The sequence below is a fragment of the Lynx canadensis genome, chromosome A2 (assembly GCF_007474595.2).
Source record: "Lynx canadensis isolate LIC74 chromosome A2, mLynCan4.pri.v2, whole genome shotgun sequence".
Taxonomy (NCBI): Eukaryota; Metazoa; Chordata; class Mammalia; order Carnivora; family Felidae; genus Lynx; species Lynx canadensis.
This window is the reverse complement of record NC_044304.2, coordinates 56,628,823-56,641,899: the sequence shown is the minus strand read 5'-3', so window position 1 is coordinate 56,641,899 and position 13,077 is coordinate 56,628,823. Positions and strand designations below refer to the sequence as shown.

General features: G+C 54.8%; 1 protein-coding gene across 6 annotated transcripts in view; it reads right to left on the bottom strand.

The window, feature by feature from the left end:
* Nucleotides 1-13,077, bottom strand: part of IQSEC1 (IQ motif and Sec7 domain ArfGEF 1) — a 124,467-nt gene that overhangs the window by 59,477 nt on the left and 51,913 nt on the right. The gene's annotated exons all lie outside the window — the stretch shown is intronic.

The window sequence follows — 13,077 nt, the reverse complement described above, 5'->3', positions numbered from 1 at the left end:
GGAGCTCAGAGCATGGCAAATGTGGGGGGGGGGAAGGGGTCACCCAGGCAGGAGGGAAGGAAAAGGGGTTCTAGATCTACAAGTGCCACCTCCACTGTCTCAGTCATGTCGAGCTCTTGGGTCTCTTCATAGCACACCTCACTATCTTTTTTCCATTCATTTGTTCTGTAAGTCTGTCTCTTGCTGTGAGAAAGCTGACTCCAGAAGGGTGTGGCTGCCTGTGCTGCTTCTGTTTCTGGATCAGGCATCCCCAGTGCCGTGAACAGGGCTTAGCACAAGCAGGTGCTCAGTTAGTATTTGTGGATGGATGGATGGATGAGTGATGGATGCTACTGGTGACTAAGGAGCCCACACGAACCTGGAAGGCAGCATCATTTATCTGTCCATTCAACAAACACAGAGAGCTCTATGCCAGGTGCACCCTCCCACAACCGCACCTCGTCTGACCTTCTCCCCTGGACCAAGAGCCGCGGGACCAAACCCCTCTCATTTCCTTCTCATTTCCTTGGGCGGCATCCCCTTATCACACTGTCCCCTGGCATTTCAGCTGGGCCCCCTTGTTCACTCCCTGTGAACCCGGGACAGGGCTCACTCCTCTCTGGTTTGCAAGCAGGGGCACCGAGGCCTGGAGGGGAGTGAGGCTTAGCTGGGTCACTGACACACTGCACAGCTGAGACGGGGCTCACTCCCTCACCCTGCAGCTGGGCCTCAGAAATATTAAACGGCTGCAGAGTGTTTCTCCGAGATACAGATATGTGATCTGCACCCAGAACACTGCTCTCCACGCCCTGAGTCACAGGGGGACAGGGGCCTCATGTGGTCCCACCCCTTGGGGACCCCTGGCTCAGTTCCCCTGGGCCTACCTCTGCCCTGTGCCCATCTCCCACAATCTTGGGAAGGCTGTGAGGCCAGGCCGGCTCTGGCGGGGCCTCAGACAGGAAGCAGAAACAGAGTCTCACTCCACAAGTTGGTGAACGTGCGCTTTTACTTAGGCTGAAAGCCAGCTGGCAGAGGGCAGCCATGAAACTCTGCATGAGGGCAGGCGCCCGGGGCCGACGCAAACACCCTGCCGTCAAGTCCAGCCAGGGCCTCTGCTCGGTGAGGGGCCAGTCCTAGTGGCATCGCCATTAGTCCCAGAGCAGTTGGTTTTCAACCTGCCTGGGATCTCACCCTACATCCTGGAGTCCGGAGCATTAAGCTGGGGATAGGCCTAAACCAGGAGGATAATCAGGCTTCAACACCAGTCCTGCAGTCAAGCCCAGGATGGGCAGCCTTTCCACAGAGAGGCTGTGAAAAAGCCCTTTATTCTCCCCAGTGCTATCTGGGCCAGGCCAAGGCAGGGTGAGGCCCATCCGGGACCCTGAGCCTTGCCCCCGGGGCAAAGCTGGGTGGGAGGCCTGGTGCCCCCCCTCCCCCATACAGACACTGTAGACCTCACAGAGCTCCCTGAAAGCCAGAGGGTCTCTCTGCTCATGGCTCACGGGGTCTCAACACAGAGCTCCAGGTCAGCAGCCCTGGGCCTAAAGAGTATTTAAAAAAGAAACAAACAAAAAACCCTCCAAAGCTATAATAAATCACCACACTTGACATCTAGAAGGTATTTTTTCTCCTTTAAATGCAAATCCAGGCTTCTGACTTTTCTTGGGGAGAGAAACGGTTGAGGATCTGGCCATACTGGGCCCGCGGTCCTGCCTGATGACAGACAGAGCAGGGGTAGCCACACCCAGATGGGGCATGCTCTTCCTCTGCCCTAGTCCTCACCGCTCCCTATTGCTCGCCATACTCGGCCTGCTCCTCCCCCATTGGTCACCTTCTTGCCTGCTGCCATGCTCACAGAGGACCCATCTCAAAGAGCAGCAGTCTGATCTGCGGACCCGGGCTCAGCCATTCCCAGGGAACCTGATTTAGAACACCAAGTCCCGAGGGGCAGGATCCAAGACTTCCCACAGCTCTGCACGGCTAGTGGGAACGTCAGGACCTTCCGCTCTGTTGCATCCTGTATTTAACTTTTACAAGACCTTACCAATGTAATGCCACCACACTGGTTCTGATCCAAAACCACGTGGCCATCATAGCCACCAAGCCTCAATTTCCCAGATGCCCTCATTTCTCAGTTCCATATGGTCAAGATATCATTTGAAAAGCCCTCTGATGGGGCACCTGGGTGGCTCAGTTGGTTAAGCGTCCGACTTCAGCTCAGGTCATGATCCCACGGTCTGTGGATTCGAGCCCCGTGTCTGGCTCTGTGCTGACAGCTCGGAGCCTGGAGCCTGCTTCGGATTCTGTGTCTCGCTCTCTCTCTCTGTCCCTCCCCCGTTCATGCTCTGTCTCTCACTGTCTCAAAAATAAATAAACATAAAAAGAAAAGAAAAGAAAAGAAAAGAAAAGAAAAGAAAAGAAAAGAAAAGCCCTGTGATAACCTGGTGTCTATTCTCAAACTGGACTCTCAGGTGGTCTCCTGGGGTTGGAAGCTCAGCTCTGCCCACCCTCGGCCGCCTCCTCTGCCTGTCTCTGTATTTGGAGCAATGCCCTCATGGCTCCAGAAGCACCCACAGAGAGTATGGGGAAGATCGGTGAGATCAGACCATGTTGAGACGAGGTTCCCACTTCCGGGCTGAGTGACCTGGGGCAAGTTACCTCACCTCTCTGGGCTTCTGGTTGTCTCATCTTTGCAGTGGGGATCATTCCTGCCCTTCTTGCCCAACAGAAATGTGGGAATCAAGCAGGGACACACTTTGCCAGCTACAAACCCCTGTGTAGGCATGTGGGGCTGTCTCTGCTGCGCTCCCACTGCTGATCAGAGAAGAAGGGCTCAGTAGAGAGTCTTTTGCTGGGATTGTCAAGGCCAAAAAGAGGGATTCAGGATAAGTGTCCTCCAGCCAAGCACCAAACTAAGCACTTCCTGCTTGGGAAACCAGAAATGTCTCTTGTGGATCTGTACAGAGCTTTATACTTTCAGAAGCCCCTTTCCCTGCATCCTTCCCACTGCTTACCTGGTCTCAAGCAATAAAGTTTACAAAACAGCTTCCCTGACTATGATCTCATCTGTGTATGGCATTGCCCTCTTCCTTTTCTATATATATAGCTATTTTCTATATACTCTGCCAGACCCTCACCCCCAGCTAAGCCAGGGTAGTCCTTGTTGGTTTTGACTTTTTACTGCATAAAGACGACCAGAGCTTCCAACCCCTGGGGCTCACTCGGAAAGATTTTTCAGAATACACACACACACACACACACACACACACACACACACACACAGCCAAAAATCTTCCTGGCTGAGCCAAATTAAATACAGAGGCCTCTAGTTATTTCCATACGTGCAAAATGGACTCAAATAAAGCAGTTCTCTGTGGCAGGCTCCAGCAGACAGGGCTGGGCCAGGCCCCAGGGACGCCCCGGGAGTGCCGGGCGGGAGGCACAGGCTGGGGAGGCTGGCGCTGGGATAGAGTGTGGGCAGAGAGGAGGAAGATGCCCACTGTGCAGGCCTCGCTGCCTCCGGCCCACCCTGCTGGCCAGGGCCAGGCGTGCGGCCGTCTGGGAGCCTGGGACAGCCTCGGCCCCGGCTCTCCAGTCCCACCCAGACTGGCACCCATACTAAGCTTGCCTACCCTCAACAGCCAGAAAGCACTTTCTAAAATGCAAATCGCTCAAGTCTTTTCGGGCATAAAATCTTTGTCATGGTCCAGGCATCTCAATGGGGTACTTCCTCTGCCCTCCCACAGGCTCCCAACCCACCTCCCAGCCTGCTGCCCCTCCCGCTGACCCCACCTCACTCCCAGGCTGCAGCTCTGCGGTGCTGTGACTCCCGGCCTGGCCCTGGATGTGCCACCACGGAGGGAGCAGAGCCCACGAGAGCCCACGGGACTGCTCTGCCCAGCTGTGAGCTGACCCCAGGAGGCGGCGCATTTCATGTGTCTGGGTCCGCGGTGATGAAAACCCATGTATAAAATGCGCAAATCAGTAAATAAATGAACGGACGACGGCGCGAAAAATACTACACTGACAACAACAGATGCTCGCACAGAAATAACTCATAGCGTCCTGTCACAATGTTTTAAAACAGATTTTCATTTTTTAAAGTAGTTTTAGGTTCCCAGAAACACTGAGCAGAAAGTAGAGATATCCCATATTCTCCGTCACCCCCCCGCCCCACGCATAACCTCCCCTGCTCTCACCTCCCCAGCCCTCTCTGTGCTGCATTTGCTAATCCATGGACCTACACTGACATGAGGTTTTCACCCCAAGTCCACAGTTTACAGGAGGCTTCATTCTTGGTGGTGCGGACAACCACTACTGGAGACGGATGCAGCGTCATCTCCCCATTTCATGGATGGAGAAACTGATGTACAGTGGGGTGATGTGACTTAGCACAGCCCACACAACCCCCATGCAGGTGACTGAGGCACCGGGCCAAGCACTTCACGCCCCCCACCTTCCGCATGGTCTTCCCTCTCCTGGGAAAGCCTCCCCCTCACCAACCGCCCCCCATCTGCCCACGTCTGGGGGAAGATGGAGGCTCAGGGTAGGGAGCACCAACCCCTCAACCTCCTGCATCTGCAGCTTTGGCACATGGCCCTTCCCTGTAGACTGCCTGTCTGGCACCTGGCAGAAAGGGGCTATGTGGCCTAGGGTAAGTGACTTGGCTTCTCTGTGCCTCCATCTGTCGGCCATAAAATGTGGGTACTGTCTATCTCACAGGCAAATGATAATGCAGACACAAATCCTCAGCCTGGGGCATGTCACCCAGAGTGCTCAGGGTAGCTGCTATTATTATCACGATACAGGATTATTACTCCCCACGGTGCACGGGGGCCATGGGGACTAAGGGAGGGACTCTAAGGCTGTGAGTGTGCAACAACGGGAAGAAGCCTTAAGCACACCCTTTGTTCATAAGTAGGCGCTGGACCGTGTGACCCACCCCCAGCACATGCACCTGAGGAGAGCGAGGGGTGAGCTGACAGGGCATGGCCACTGCTCAGAGCAGAACAGGGGTGGGACTCAGGCCCACTGTTTGTTTTTTTAAATAAACTGGGTTGAGGGCCCACTGGGTGCCAAGCACTGTAAGGTGAAAGGGGTAGTATATGTTCCTAAAAATATATCAGAATATTATTGAAACTAATACAGGAATTGCAACTAAAATTTGCCAAGCACCTGTTATGTGCCAGGCTCCAAAAGCAGCACCATTAGAAGTAGCAGGGTGGAAGAGACCACGTGGTGAGAGAAGGGAAGGGGACCTGGCAGAGGCCTAGGGAAGCCCGGGACTGACACAGTGTGGTGGGAGGAAGCCGGGAAAGCCTGGTCGCTTAGGCCAGGGAAGAGCGCTCAGAGTGTCCAGAGGTCAAGCAAGGTGAGGGGCCAACCTGTCTCGGGGCAAAGGTAGGTGCCACTGCCCAACTCTGCCAGCAGGCAAGGGGCAAGGAGGACAGCAGGCAGGGCCTGTGGAGCCACTCAGCAGAGTCCCACTCCTGCCTGGGGAGCCGAGGCATGACGGCAAGAGCCTCGGGCACTCCTGACCTGATGCGAGCCTAGGAAAGTCCTCGCCTGATGGGGACGCAGGAGCCTGGCCTCCCCTAGCCACCTGTAGACACAGCGCCTTTGACACAGACTTCTCTGAATGGGGCAGGCATCGCTTGGTCTTCAAGGCTGGGAAACTGGCCCGGCCTCCAGCTTCCCCAGTTGGGTCAACGCGGCCAAGGGCCGTTTAGGGAACTCTACACTTTGTCCTGGGAACCCATCCCAACAAACTGGACATCCCCGCCTCCACACGACAGGTCCTTGACTAAAACCATCAAAATGTCTGGGATGTGCTTTGAAATAATCTGGGGGCAATGAAATACAATTGTCCGTAGGGGTCATCGTACCATTCTCTCTAGTTCTGTTTATGTTTAAAATATTCCATAAGGAAAAGTTCAAAATAGTGCTAAGAATCTGCTATCCACATCAAGGCCTTCCCCGGGCCATTTTGCCAATTTTTACTAAGTAGGAAAACAAAAACAAAATCCCAGTTCCTGCCCATTTAAGTTATGGCTCTTAGAAAAGTCAGTGGCCCCAAAGAAACAGACAGGAGTTTGCATGGCTGCACCTCCCCCGCTCCTTCCTCCTCTGGTAACAGCAGAGGAAAGAGCTGCTTCCCCAAACACTTCCTTTCCAACCTCCCCCCCTACCCCCGCACGGGACTAATTGCACTTCGGGGTCCAGTCCAGGGCCTGTACGGGGAAATCACGGCAGGAATAACAACTGTGGTCGATACCAATTAATAAGAACCGTAGGAACGACTGGCATTTAGTGAACACCTACTACAAGTCTGGCACCGTTCTAGCCCCCCCTTTCTTGTCATCTCCATGGAGAGTCATCCCAGGGAATGTGGAAGATAGTTCTTATACCCAGATGACCTCCTGGGGCCGGCAAACACTGCTGCTGGGGTTCAAGGCCACTTGCCAGGGCTTCCAAGGGTCCTCTGTCAACTCTGCAAAATGATAGTGCACCTCTGTGCCCATCTGAGTGCCAGGGCCCAGTGGGGTCCTGCTGGTGCCCTCCCTCTCCTCTGCCCACCATCCTAAGGCCCAGACTCCCCCCACCTAGTGATGTCAGGGAGCAGGAAAGATACATTAACCAGAATACCAAATGACCTTCTGCAAAGCTTGGGCATTATTTTCATTTTTGTCTTGGTTTGCTTATCCGTAAAGTGGGAATGCCACCAGCTACATCCTAAGGGTCCGGGGAGGTTCAAATAAGGTAAGTGTGTAAAATTCAAAGGCCACCCAAATGTCAGATACTGTCATTTTTATTCTGTGGCCTGTTCGGGCTCCGGTCTCAAACCTCTGCCAACTCCAGACCCACCAAAAACAGTTGTGGCTTTGCTCAAAGCCAGCTGAACCCTTTCCCTTTCATACCAGCAGGTTCTAGGCACTGTTGTATATGCCACCCACAACCACCTCGCACGATCCCCACTCACAGAGGTGGCCACCTTGCCCTGGCCATTCATTCACAGAGGAGCAGAATTGGGACTCATGTCAACTTTCTCCAGCCCAAATGTCACCTTCTTCCCGCTGCGGCCAGCTGCCTCACTGCCTGGCGGCTGGACCAGGCTGGGGAGGGCAGGACAGCACAGTGAAGGACCCAAGGCCAGGCTCTGGAGCTCTTAGCCGCACTCGGCACCAGGAGCAACCCCAGGTAGACCAGATGCCACACTTGCCTAAGTACCAGATCTCACCACAGGCATCCGGCCGAGAACTCCGGAGGCCACCATGCCCCACCTCAGGGGCACGGGGCTGAGGCATCAGCCTCAATGTCCCCACTCCTGAAGTGTCCCCAGGGGGCCTCTCCATCACCCATGGTGCAGACCATTTCCCTGTCCTGTCTAAGAAACCTTCACTCTAGCTGAGAGCCAAGCCACCTTATTTTGCAATTTTTCCAACCCATAGGCAAAGCAATTCCCAAAATGCTTTGGACCGTCCTCTCTTAGCAGGCTACAAGCACATGCACAAGCTTATGGGCTTTTGTCGCCTGTCACCAAGGCTGCGACTGTCTCGCTTGTGAGCAGCACCACGACCCTCGCGTGGCTCCCCTCAACTCGCACCCCTCTTCTTCCTTCTCACTCTTAACCCTGGCTTTGTCTGTGGCCAAAAGGAGAGAAGATGCATTCCTGTCTAACAACACGTCTCCCCTGAACGAGTACCACGGTCCAATTTCAGCACAGTTGGACTTGGAAGCCCTGATGTCACAGCTAAAAGCTAGCACCTCTCGGGTGTTAACTGTGTGGCATTTAAGCACTTCGCGTGGATTAATTTGTTTAATCCTCACAGAAACTCCCTTGGTTCCTACTGTCACCTATGTTTTACAAATGGGGAAACCAAGGCACAGGAAGCCTGAGGACCACACCTGAGATCACAGAGAGTGTGCGGAGCAGAGCTGGGGTTAGGGCTATGGGCGGGCTGGCCACAGAATCTGCTCCCCTAACACTGGGTCAAACGTCCTTCTTCAGTGAATGACCACAAGAGTCACTAAGCCCACCCCTCTTCACAGAGGGGAAACCGAGGCCCAGAAAGGGGATGGGAAGAGGTGACGGGTGCCGGAGCTTCTAGGGAGGCTGAATGCCAACAGCCAGTTAGAGCCAGCTCTGCCCAGGCCTCTGGAGGGAGAGAACCTTCCAAGCTTAGCAAGAATCAGGATGGATAGTAACAACCACAATGATTATAATTAACATTTATTGAGCACTTACTGTATATAATACGATAAGGCACGGTTTTAAGTGTTTCACGTGTACTGACTCATTTAATTCTCGTGCCACCTAGCCTCCCTGCCAGAAAAAGGAAAAGCAAACACCAGTTGCTTCCATCTTTTAAAACAGCCACCGGAGACAAAGTATTCATGGTGGTGGACAGACCTGGACTGGGCTTGGGCAACAGGTGATTTTGGGGAACCTGAATGAGGAGGCTGTCTCCTAGCTGGGGATTCTTCCAAACTTTCCAGTTTATTAACAGTCCTTCTCCTCTCTCGTGGGAGCGAGTTCAGCAGCCCACATGCATGTGTGTCTCCTAATGACGTCAAAGGCCCTGGCCTTGGGTTTCCTCACCATGCAGGGGCTGGTTGTGTTTGCTCTGGTCCTGCAGAGAGTCAGGGGACAGCTGGCTTTTGTCTCCAAGAGCCCGGTCTGTGCTGAGGCTGGCCTGGGGCAAGTGTGCTCCCTTCAGACTGCACAAGTGCTCGGGACCAAAGGGCTCGGTCTCAGATTCCGGTTGGAGCATCTGGGGGAGCAGCTCTTGGGGTCTGAGGGGTCTGGCGAGACACCAGGGAGGCCCAGAGGGTTGTCATCAAACCAGCCTGAGGCTGGGATATTTGGGAACATTTTGGAAATGATGACACCAGGGGATACCAGACACACCTGTTCCATGGCTTGGGAAAGATGCAAAAGACTCCATTGTGACGGTGACATATTTTGTTAAAGGTTATTTAATCCCAGAGGAGGCACGGGCTGGCTAATGAAGAACACAGACCCCAAAGCCAGGCGGACTGAGTGCAAATCCCAGCTCTAAGACCTGCCGGCCAGTGACCCTGGGCAAGTCACATAACCTTTCCCCAACTGTTCCCCAAATGGGGACGGAATGCTATTATTATTATTACTACACTGACCTTTCAGCAAAGAGGAAAAAACAAATGTGGTCATAGTTTCCCCGTCCAGACAAACAAGGAGGGACTCTTGCTATGCTTCTGCATCTGGGCCTTCAGTTCAGATTAGACTGTCACCATGTTAGGAAAGCGGCAAACCAAGGAAAGAAAACGGAAAGAATGACCCTCTCCATCAAGAAGCAGGGAAGCCATGGCTACGTTCAAATAAAGCATAAAAGGACATTAAAGTCAGAGCAGCTAGGACCATGCCTTACCCTCAAGGACGGGGGTTGCACAAAAAGCCACGCAGTTCCAGAAGCCACCGAAAAAGAAAACCGCGAGGAGCCACTTTAACTCAGTAGCTCTCCAAAGAGAAGCGGCAGTGATGATGCTGATGTTGACAGCTGTCACTTGTTGGGGCATCTAATAGGTATAAGTCACCTGGCCAAGCTTCATATCCCCTCCGGGGAGCCCCACTTCATGGATGGGAAAATCAAGGCTCAGACAGGGGAGGCAACATCACTGAAGCCACACAGCTGGGAAGAGGCAGAGTTGGTTTTGTGCCACCCCGAGGCCTGTGTTCTGTGACACATGGTTTCAAATCATTAATCCTGGTTCCTTTACATCTAGCCCAGGGCCTGGCACAAAGCAGGGGCTCAGTAGCTGGTGAGTGAATAAAGGAACACAGGAAAGTGCAACAGTGGGTCTTAATCACCTCCTGAGAACAAAGCACCCCCCAGCGCAGGAGAGCATGCAGGTGCATTCGCTCACAGACACCCGGCTGTGCCTACCACTTGGCCACAGGCATCAGGACGCACAGGCCCAGGGCTTAAAGGGGCACTTGCCCGTCTAGGGGTACAGCCACAGCAGCCAGAGGAGTGGCAGGTCCAGGTGGCACTGCGCCATGTTTTCCACCATAATCACCATCCATTGCCTCTCAGCAGCAGCTCAGGCAGGGTGAACGGCCAGATTCTCCAAGGCTGCACCAATTAATTCTTCAAGAGCCTTAATGGCCTTTAAACTCATTATGCTTCGATTCTGAGGACGAATGATAAATCACATTCAACGGCCTTTGAGCATCCTCCCCCACCACACAAACACACACACGTTTCTGGGCCTGGGAGGCCCAGGCCACCTCTGCGGAGCTCTCCCCTGGGGCCCCTGGCCTGGTGCAAGCCCACTGGGCGGATATTCCACACGTCATCACAATTCAGAGGAAATTTACAAAAGGGGAAGGAAGAGAATCCCACAGGTCACTGGCGGTGGGAAGAGCAGAGTGCTGACTTGGACAATCACAGTTGGAGCTGGAGACGTGGGGCCGACTAGCACTGCCAGGGCTGTCGGACGCATCCTCAAGCATCTCTGTGAAGCGGGGTATCATCCCCTTCCACGGAGGGGGCCACTGAGGCTCAGAGGGATGTGGCAACTTGCGTAGCGTCACAAAGCTGAGCTGGGATTTCAAACAAAGTCCATCTGCCTCCCCCGAGCCCTCCTCTGCTGATGCCCTCAGCTGCTCTGGACTCACAGATTCTCCTGGCAAACCAAGATACCTCGTTCCACAGAATCTGGTCAGATAGCACCCGCACACACGCACACACACACACATATACATCCTGAGCTCCTGGAGCCCGGGGAGCCCTGTTCAGTCCCTTCCAGAAACACCTATTTGCCCAGTCATCACACTGTCTGACCGTGCAGCTGTCAGTCCTGTCCATGTTTTTGAACTGAAGCTGTGTAAATATTAGCACAGCTAGTTCATAGTCCGGCTTCCTTGAGCAAAAGCCTGAAAATCCTGGCAGGGGCTGGCAGGGGCCCTCCAGAGGCCCTCCATCAGAACATCTGGGTTCGACTCCAGGATACCCTTGTCATATTCTGGTCAAGTCGCTGGATTCCCTATCTTAACAGCCCATTTAGAAGGGGAGGGTAAGAAAGGGAGGGTAACAGCCCATTTAGAAAGGGCAGCCTGGGCTGCTGCAAGTCTTAAACAGCAAACCATCATGGTGCTGCCATGTGAGGTGCCATGGGCTGTTAGGGTGGCATGGCTGTGCTTAGAAGGGCTGTCTTGGAGCTGTTACAGACTGGGGGTCTCCCGAGGTCTCTGGAGCATGCTGGCTCCTTTCTGGGTTTAGAGAGGGTTTATCTGGAATGGCCAGCTGGAGGGACTCTGGGTGGGGGGGCAAGCCGGCCAGCCCAAGCAGCGACTGGCTAAGCCTCCACAGGCCAGGAGCTGGCCTGATTTGTTTCTCCCACCCCACCCACTTCCTTCAGAACCACATACCAGGCACTCCACAGCAGTGATCCACCTGCTCTGAGGCCGAAGGGTGAACTTCGGGCTGTGTTGGAGCAGGGTTTCTCAATCTCCAGGACACCTGGTCCGTGTTCTGAGACTGGAGGAGCAGGGGTTCATCACCACCCCTGACGACAAAAGGACCAAAGCAGGCTTCCCTGCAGCTAGAAGATTTAGATTGGATACAAAGAAGGACTTCCAATAAGAAGGGATGCAGGACTGAGAAATGTACACGAGTGGTGGCCACGGGCATCCCAACTGGAAAGGTGACACTGGAGAGGTCCTAACGGAGGGGCACCAGGGAAACCCTCTCTCAGCTGGGAGTGGAGGAAGAGGTGTAGCCTGCAGAGCATGCCGACTGTGTCCCCGCCAGTCTACTGGTGCCAGGAGGACAAACACTGAGTTTTGCTCCCTGCTGTGTCTCTGGTGCCTAGACAGGGAATGCTCACGGAAGGTACTCAATAAACCGCAGAGCCGGGGGTGCTGATGAGAACGAACACACTCAACCTCAGTTTGCTCTCCGGCGATGTGGGGGGTGCCAGAGCCACAAGGACAAGAATGCAAATGCAATACCGGGTGGGACAGCTGCGTAAGGCAGCGGCACGTGTGGGATATGAATATCGTGACCCCCATTCTCGGACTGATGCCACCAATTCTAGACAGCTGGCCCTGCAGCTGCAGCTTGCCCAGCCCCCACCCCAGACACAAGAAGCAACGGGTTCTTGGGAACCGCACCCCCACAACCACCCATGAAGCCTTCAGGGCCCAGCGTCCCAGGCTCCTGAGGTGAGGAGGGGGCAGAGGGGAACACACGCATGTTCTCAGTGCAACTGCCAGACACACACTGCAGAATTTTTGAACTCAGAGATCAAACGGCTGCAGGTGGGCTTGCCCCCGCAGCCCCCAGGGGGCCCGACGCAAGCCCAGTCGGCTTGTCAACAAATCCTCTCCGCCCCACCGCCTGGCTCCTCCGAGGGGCCTGCAGACAGCTCGGGGGCAGCTGTGCTGGCGAGCGGAGCAAGGAAATCGATATTCTCAGCACATACACACACTCTCTCTCTCCCTCTCTCCATAAATGCGGGCCTTGGACACTCAGGCAGCCACCCACAGCCCCAAAGCAGAAAAGGGTTGCTCTCTGGGATACACGTTTATTCCCCCGACCCCACAAAGACTCCATCCCTGAGCACACCAGGCGCACATAAACACGCACACGCCATCCCACCGGCAGACCCCTCACTGCCGCACTCAACACAACAGCGGCAGCCACACAGATCTCAGGTTCCCCCGACGCACTCCTGGGTGGCCCGGCCGGGAGCACACCTGGAGCACCTGCGCACAGCCTCACACGCGCTTGCCCAGGGTCTCCCTGACGGCGCACGCGTGACCCTGGACACAGGCCCAGGGTCTCGCGGAACTAGGCCCACGGGGAGACTCCCTGGCAGCCTCCGCCCGCCCGCAACGATGCCCGCGGGCCACACTCCGACTCACAAACTCCAGTCCGCTGGCTCTCAGCTGGCACCGATACCCACTCCCATCAGTTTCTCCCACGGAAGCTCACCCCCACACAAGCTCCCATCCCAACAGTCACTCGCCAGGGAGTGCACCCCCCCCCCTCCAACTCCCCCGTCCTGACACCATCTCTTCTTCTCACACGCACAAACTCAGGTCCCAGGTCCGGG